At 34.3% G+C, this 8,941-nt stretch overlaps 1 non-coding gene across 1 annotated transcript; it reads left to right on the top strand.

Moving 5' to 3' along the window:
- The first annotated feature begins 8,553 nt into the window (after positions 1–8,553).
- LOC121498322 lies at positions 8,554–8,658 on the top strand. The gene has a single exon (XR_005989710.1). It is a non-coding gene; the product is annotated as a U6 spliceosomal RNA (small nuclear RNA).
- Positions 8,659–8,941: the final 283 nt, after the last annotated feature.

Raw genomic sequence — 8,941 nt, 5'->3', positions numbered from 1 at the left:
TGTCCAGGAACATCTCAGTGTTTCCTACACCAAGCAAAGTGCTCTCCCTGAGGATCAGCTTTGTTGTCTCAAAAAAGTGCTACTATCATGGTTATGTGGAAGGGACCCATAATCCCTGATTGTTCTCAGTACCTGTTCTGGGAGGCCTTCAAGGAATATTATAGGCAAATGACTTGGCTTAAAATAAAACCCAAGATCTTCTAACACATTTGAACATCTGATATATAACATCAACAGTGAGGAAACACATTTTCCACTCATGAGATGCGCATTAACAGATAATGAAGTAGCACAATGGTTGAAGTTTCTAAAAGTGATAGTTCCTCTTTGATGCAGAGTGGGTATCAAAATTGGTGGAACCATAAGCAGTTTCTTGAATTGGCAGTAATGAGATACAGTCGATGTTTTTGAAGAAAATAATCCATCAAAGGTGCAGAATACAGTGTACCTTGTTATCAATTATGTAAATCAATGTTTTAAATCACTGAATGTTGATGTGATTTTAATAGGAATTGAGATATGGACTGAACAAAACCTCCTTTAAACTGATATTATTAAACCTCTCCTAGTGGCATTTTGCAAGTGGAAGAATGGTGATTTTGGCACTCATTTGCCTCATGATTTCATATTTATTTTTGTAAAAAAAAAAAAGTCTATGGAATTGATATTGGCATGACCTAATTAGAACAGTAGGTAATATGGTCTTGATTTGGAGTCATTAGTTCATACAAAAAACTTGTATGATTTTGCATTTACAATGTCACGTAGGTTGGCCATTCTCTGGGTATGCTACATGGTGAGAGGTGCATAATGTTTTCACAGTGATGTCAACTAAACTCAGGAAGTGCAGTTATGCTAACTATTAGAACATTGTGGCAGAAACAGAGTGTTTGTATATTTTACCAACTCTAGACAGAGTCTTCAAGTATACACGCTGTGGAAACTGTGTGGATGAAGAAGGAGAGGAGTGTGATTGTGGCTCCTTAAATGTGTGTTCAAAAGATCCATGCAGGGGCACTTGGGTAGCTCAGTGATGAGCATCTACCTTTGGCTCAGGTGTTGATCCCAGAGTGCTAGTATTGAGTCCTGCTTTGGGTTCTCTGCAGGGAGTCTACTGATCCCTCTGCTTATGTCTCTGTCTCTCTCTGTGTCTCTCATGAATAAATAAATTCTTAAAAAAGGAAAAAAGATCCATGCCAAGAGTCATACTGCATCCTGAGTCCTGGAGCTATTTGTGCTGCTGGGCTTTGTTGCAAAGACATCAAGATCATGCTTTCAGGTGACCTGTGTAGATAACAGACAAATGAATGTGACCTTCCTGAGTGGTGTGATGGAAATCCTATCAGTGTTCAGAAGATGTGTGTGTGCAAGATGGAGTTGAATGCACAGGTGGTAGCTACTGCTATGAAAAGAGATGCAATATTTGTGATAAACAGTAAAGAAAATTTTTGGCAAAGAGGCCAAGAGTGCAAATCAGAGTTGCCATAAGATAATGAACATCCAAGGTGATGACTGGGATAGCTATGGTATAAATGGTTCTACATATATACTAGATAACATATACGATATCTTGTGTGGGAAGATTCAGTTTTAGAATGTGACAGAAATTCTTCTTTTGAGTGATCAGGGTTTTTTAAGAGTTATTTATTTATTTCAGAGAGAGAGAGAGAGAGCAAGTGAGAGAGAGAGCGAGCACACAGGAAGGTGGACTGGTAGAGGGAGAGGGAGACAAGAAGTCACCTTGCTGAGCAGGGAGCAGGAAGTAGGGCTCAATCCAAGATCCTGAGATCATGACCTCGGTTAAAATCAAGAGTCAGAGGCTTAACCAATGAGACATCCAGGGGCCCCTTCTGAGTGCTTTTGTACCATGCATTCTACTCACCTTAATGGCATCACCTGCTGGGGTACAGACTACCATGGAGGGATGTTAATACCTGATACTAGTGCAGTGATAGATGGTACAGAGCACTGTGCAGAGCATATCTTCATCCAAAGGAAGAGTATCCATATGTCACATTTAGCAAGCACTCTTTCACCTGAGACTTGCAATATGAATGGGGTCTGCAACAGCAGACGTCACTGCCAATGCAGGGTGAGTGGGACCCTATTGACTGTGGGGAGAAGGCTTTGGAGGCAGCATAGATAGTGGACCAGCCCTTCACAAGAAGAAGAAGCTTCAAAAGAAGTTTTACATGATACTACTTGGGATAATTCCGTTTTGCTTCTTATGTTGTTTTTTACTTGCTTTTTCTAAGAAATGAAGAAAAAGGATGAGGAAAAAATAGCAGAATGCTCCACCTGCACCAACTTCATTAGAGAAACAAAACCACAGGGTTCATAGTTCATCTTAGAAAGAAGAGCAAGGTGTTTCAACTTAAGAAAGAAAATCAAAAAGTAATTTCAAAAAAGAAACCCAATTCCAAATGATCTTTCTGATGTATTAAGTTTTAGTCTCCTGGCAAACAGAAATTTTACAGCATACGTCATGTTTAATGACAGAAAATTCTCATGACTTTTCATCATTGAGGATCATAACTGTTAACCATTAAACAATTAACAAAATACATAACTCCTACCATAATTCTATTTATTTTATTTTATTTTATTTTATTTTATTATTTTATTTTATTTTATTTTTAATTCTATTTATTTTAAACAATTTTAGTGATTAATTCTTCAAGGAACTAATTTCTTTATGTTCGTGGATGGTGTGTGTGTGTGTGTGTGTGTGTGTGAATATGTTTGTATGTGTTTAATTGGCTCTCTCACTTCCACACTTCCTTTTTGTACTCTACATTGTCACATAGGGGGTGGGAACCTACAGACTGCATTTCTTCTTTGACAGACTTCTCCCTATGTGCCAACTGAGAGGACTAAAGGAACTCTGGAAACCTGGGAAATATTTTGATTGGTCTATACATCAGTGTTGCTTCATTAACAGCTTTCACCTTGGCATCAACAATAACTTTCTTCCTGTACAAATTTATATAGATATATACATGATATGTAGGTGGTAGACAAATTAAAGGTAGATGATAGATACATGGAATGTGTTTATATAGATATATTCATATACAAATTCAATTTTCAGAACTAACTGGTAATTATCAGCTTCAGATTTGATAACAATCTCACCCTTAAACTTATGGAGATACTTACTTCCAAACACAACTGCCTGACCAATATTTTGACCTGAACTTTTTCATTAGTTATACTAACCAAATTATATAAAAAGAGTTACAAATTGTCCTCTTCCTTTTTGATACATCAACTTAATTCCTATAGATATGTTGGTGGTGTATATATTTCTTTGAGTGCTGTAACTCTGGTGTGTGACCTAGTAACTTCTTTAATGTTTTACAATATTGATCTTGTGACTCTCATTTCACTGTGCCAGAATTCTATACTTATATATACTACCTAGTTTTCAAATATACTACCTAATTTTCCTTTAAAAACTAGAACACTAATTTCTTGTGACAAATTAGCACATTCATACTATTATAAAATCCGTATTTTCCAGATCATCTTATAATTAGTTTACAGATAAGTATTAAAAATCATATAAAATTTATATCAATGGCTACACATAACAAAATGATAGCTGAGAAATGATAGAGGTTAATTTAGATCACTGGATTATATTACATCAGAAAAAGCAGTAAATATTAAAAAGTACATAACCAAGAACTTAGAAAAGAAATTGCCGAATGTACATAACATATAAAAGGATATAAAACAAGGTGCTGTAGGAATGTAGACAATACTGACTCCATTTTTGGCCCTCCATCTTGTTCCTGTCCTGTCTTGGGGCTACATGTTCGAGGCCCCTTCGAGATGAATATACACATACCTTAGAAAATGCCTGCCAAGGCTGGAATGGGGAAAGGCTTGCTCTGGCCCTCCATCAATTTGTTAAAGATAACACAGTTTCTCACCTTCCTGACTCATAGATGGTGCCCTGAGATCTAATGAAAGGTTAGCTACCAATTATATGAACGCTTTGATCTCATTACAATGCCTTCTGCATGACCCCTTGCTCTATAAAATCTATGGACTAAGGTCTGGACACTGCAGAGAATAGCTGTGCTGCTCTGTATGGCTGCCCACCTGATCCTCTCTAACAGTAAGTTATCCTGAATAAAACTCTGTGTAAACTGTGTGGAGTCACCTGCTTCATGTTGTGGTCTCAAAGTGCCTTCAACAGGGAGGACAGTATCTTCTGTATTCTAACAGGTAGTATTAGGAATTAATAGCTTTTATAATATGAAAATCTTTGGAGATATTGATTAAGGAAAAATGAAAGACAAAGATGAAAAACCATAAGGCAAAGAAATGAGGGCAGAGCAAAGAAATGAGGACAGGACAACCAATCCACAAGAGACAAACAGAACGTTGAAATAATATAAAAACTTAATATGAGTGAATTTTAAAAATTGAGCAGACTTTTTTTTTTTGAAAATGTCACATATGCAGAATCAATTTTAAACCCAGAATAGGCTATGGTAAAGGAATTGGATTATTAGTGTAAAGTCTACCCGCACCAAAACCAGCAGCCCTAGTAGGGCTTACAGACATGTCTCCAAATAGTCTAGGATTAAAATAAACTGAAATTCAATAAGAAAACTTCAAATTAATATATAATATATGACATCATGTACCTCATTTTATAAAACTAGCATAACAGAATAAAACAATCATGTGAGGATTGTATGAAAAAGTCAACTTAAGGGGAAAAGTAATTTCTGAACCTGCATAGTACTTCAAGATAAATAAGGGCTAACATTTATTTTCTTACCAATATCTTCCCAAATTTGAGTACAAATTTATAAAATGTAAAATATCGGTTTGACTCCCTATTCTTATACCACCTTAATAGGGCAAATTTTGTTTACACATTTATTTATTTATGAATTTAGATCCTTTTTGTTTTAAAATAGTTGCAGATGTATAAAACTATTCCAAAAATACTTCAGAGAGTTTTGGTAAATCATATCCTGCACCCAGTTTCTCCTGTTGTTAAATCTTACATTGCTATCATAACTTTGTCACAAATAATGAGAAAATGTTTGCACATTACCATTAGCTAATGTCCATACTTGTTCCAAATTTCTTTCATTAGTATCCAATGTTCTTTTTTTGTTGCTGTTCCAGGATTCTATCCAGGATACCATATTGTTTTTAGTTGCCATACTGCTTTAGGCTCCTCTTGGTTGTGAGTCTTTCTCAGACTTTCCTTATTTTAATGGCCTTGGCATTTTTCAAGAGTACTGCTCAGGTGTCTGCCGAAGGCCCCTTAATTTAGGCAGCCTTTGATGATGAAACAGGGCTTTGGAGAAGAAGGCAATACAGTTTTCCTCCATCATCTCAAGTGTTCATGCCATCAACACATCTTATCCATGTAATGTTAGCAATCATCTTGTAGCAAAGGTATTTGCGCAATGTACTGTCATCCCCCTCCCCCATTTCCATACTAGATTATTTGGTAAAAAGTCACTATCTGTACTCCAGAGTTACACAGTGGGAGTTGAGGGCAGAGTGTCAACATAGAGTATTTGCAATTCTTCTGCTTTGGAAAGTGTTCTCTTTGTCCCCATTTACTTCTCTCTTCAGTCATTTATTCATATCTATATGGACTGATGTTTATTTTACAGTAGGTTGTAAATGTCCAATATGTTCAGGTTTGACCTTTGAGAGGACTTTCAGTTAGTTCCCATGTCCCTCTGACATACCACCATGCTGTCTCTTGGGCACTTCCTCATGTTCTGGCACTGCAGAAGCTCCAAGCTCACATTGTGTATTTAAAGCAAAAAGTCAAACATTATTGATTAACAGATAACATGGGTATTTTCACAGCGAATCCCAAGGGCTTCTTAAAACACACTACTTAAATTAAAACATATATTTAGTCAGTGATAGGGCACTATGTAAATTTACAAAGTGAATTATAGTTTTAGACCAGTACCAATGAGTTAAAAAATAAATTACATGCACAATTATATGCACAACAAAAGAAAACCACAGGTTTTAACAAACTATATGCAGTACCTCTCTCTTAATATTTCAGTGTCATTACTGAAATATTAAGAACTAGATAAGTGAAGATCTATATCATGTTCATGGATATAAAGGCTCAATATTTCTAAGATAACCATTCTTTCCAAATTGGTGTACCCATCCAATGTAAGCCTCATCACAATTCTGTGCGTGTGTGTGTGTGTGTGTGTGTGGTAGAACGAGTAATAGGCTGATTTTAAAATTTATATGGAATTTCAAAGTATCTACAATATCCACAGCAATCTTTGCAAAGTAAAACATTTCTGTAGTAACACCATCTGTTTCCAGACTTGCTGCAGTGCCTCAGTAATCAAGACAACATAATGACTCCCGAAATAGGACAATATTTATATGGTCATTCATGTTTCAGTAACAAAAAATGGGGGAAACAAGTCTTTTAAAGAGATGTCATTGACATACACATATATCTCTATAGAATAAAATGGATCTTAACCTTTACCTTACAACATACTAAAAACAATTGAGATAAGCTGTGGACCTGCTTAAAAATCAAAACACATAAAGATTTTGCCAAAAACATAAGACAATATCTTCATGACTGAAGTACACAAAGATTTCATAGACTATAGAAAAGAAAATATATGAAAAAATTGATAAATAAGGCTCATGAAAATAAAAATTTCTCACTATACAAAGTCACTGCTTAGGAATAGTAAACAGAACAGCCACAATTTACAAATATTAAAAAAATGTGGAGTCACTCGAATTTTCAACCATTATTAGTGGGAACGTGAAAATGGTGTAAGTACTATAGAAAAAATTTTGGCTATTTCTTTTTAAAAGTAGGCTCTAGAGTTTCCCCTCAAGTTATGATTCATGGAAATTGGGTTAAATGGATTTTTAAAAAATGCACAGTTATGATATTGTGAGAATAAAATAAGGAAAACAAATTAGTCATGTACAGTCCTTTTCAAAATTTCAGAGATATGCTTTAATTTAAAAAACTAAATGTTTGAAAGTTCTATTTAGAACTATCTTAGAGTTAAACCTACTTTTCGATATTTAATCATGAAGTACTTGCAAATTCACGCAGATAGCACAATTACACTTCCTGTCAAACTGATGCCTGCAGTATTCAGAGAGGGAATGTTTATAACAGCACACATGCAAAGGCTAAAAGACATTTACTAAAACTTGAGTTTTTCCTTTTATTCTTCCCTACCTAAAATTAGACAATCTCTACAAATTTATAAAATTTCTTAAATCAAAACTAAATCTCTAAATATTTATAAAAACCAAAATAAAATCACTGGAGTGACTAATCACAACTTTTCATATCTGAATCAGAAGTCCCTTTCCAGAAGTCAGCATAAGGATGTTTATTATTTGGAAATAAATGTATAAAGATAAGTAACAGCAAAGTAAAATATTGGATTCTCACAAGTGGCTAGTTTGCTTTTGGTCTTGCTAGATAAAATAAGATTGTAAATCCTACTGATCTGAACAGAGCTTTTACTTTTAATAGGATATTGTTCTATGTAGAACTAACCTGAATACCATTACTTACTTTATTACAGCTTTCTAAATCTTTGAATACTATTACTGAATAAAGCCTCATATTATGAACCATACTGTGAAAAACACATTTTTTAAAAAGTAGCTTTTTTCATCTTTGCTTCAATATATTTAAATAAGGAATCACCATACATGCTTTATTTTTTAAAATATCATTCTTCAAAATGTTTTAACGCAATCAATAATAGTTGTGAGTCAACATGAGGATTTTTCCTTATTTGGTATTTCATTAAGGATTATACTTTAAGATTTCAAACTAATAAAAAAAAAAAAAAAAAAAAAAACCTCCCAGGGCAACCTGGGTAGCTCAGCGGTTAAGTGCCGCCTTCAGCCCAGGGTGTGATCCTGGAGACCCTGAATTGAGAGTCCCATGTCAGGTGCCCGGCTTGGAGCCTGCTTCTCCCTCTGCCTGTGTCTCTGCCTCTCTCTCTCTCTCTCTGTCTCTCATGAATAAGTAAATAATATCTAAAAAAAAAAAAAAAAAAAAAACCAACTAAAAACCTCCCAGTGCATTAAATGATGGCATATTCTGTTCCTACACTCCCTAATTACTTACTTTTTTCCCCTTATTTATTCTTGGACATCAACTGAACAGTTTAGGCAATAAATTATATATATGTGTATATATATAATACATATGTATTCATATGCTTCCAACAGGCCCCATTAAGTAAGTTAATGAATGCAAAACTTTGTCATTAAATTAATTTTTTGGTATCTTTAAAAAATTGGTTAACTTAAGTTGGAAATTTCAAAACTTGGAAAATTAAAAATTCATTAAATATTATTGCAAAATAATTTTCATAAAAATATTTTATTTTGTAATGTTTTCCAAGTATTTCATTTTCATTTTCCCTTTTAAATTGGCAATAATAAATTAAACAAAATCGATACTGTGAAAAATTCACATTAAATTGATTTATTTGAAGCATTAAAGAGGTAATCTCAAAAGTTGGGATATGCTCACTTCAGCAGCATATGGCTACAATTGGAAGAATACTGACAAGATGAGCAAGGCTCCTTTACAAGGATGACACACAAATTTGTAAAATGTTCCATATTAAACAAACAAAAGAGTTGATGATTCATCTGCTTCTTCCTATCTAAATGATGCAAGAGGGCACCATCAAAACTTCAGCTACCTTAAGATAAACCAAATGACTTAACAAGTGAACATTTAAAATTGAACTTTTAAATCAAATATACTGGAGCAATTTCCAGTAAAATAATTAGATCAATATTGGAACATCTGGGGCCTACTCGTCAATTCTTGAAAGTATCTTCTAACAAGCAACTATTACTGCATTTCTACCACTTACCACAGAAATCCACCAAGGATCAACAAAAC

This window comes from Vulpes lagopus, chromosome 8, assembly GCF_018345385.1.
Source record: "Vulpes lagopus strain Blue_001 chromosome 8, ASM1834538v1, whole genome shotgun sequence".
NCBI classification, from domain to species: Eukaryota; Metazoa; Chordata; class Mammalia; order Carnivora; family Canidae; genus Vulpes; species Vulpes lagopus.
The sequence above is the reverse complement of the archived record's forward strand: the minus strand, read 5'-3'. Positions and strand labels throughout refer to the sequence as shown.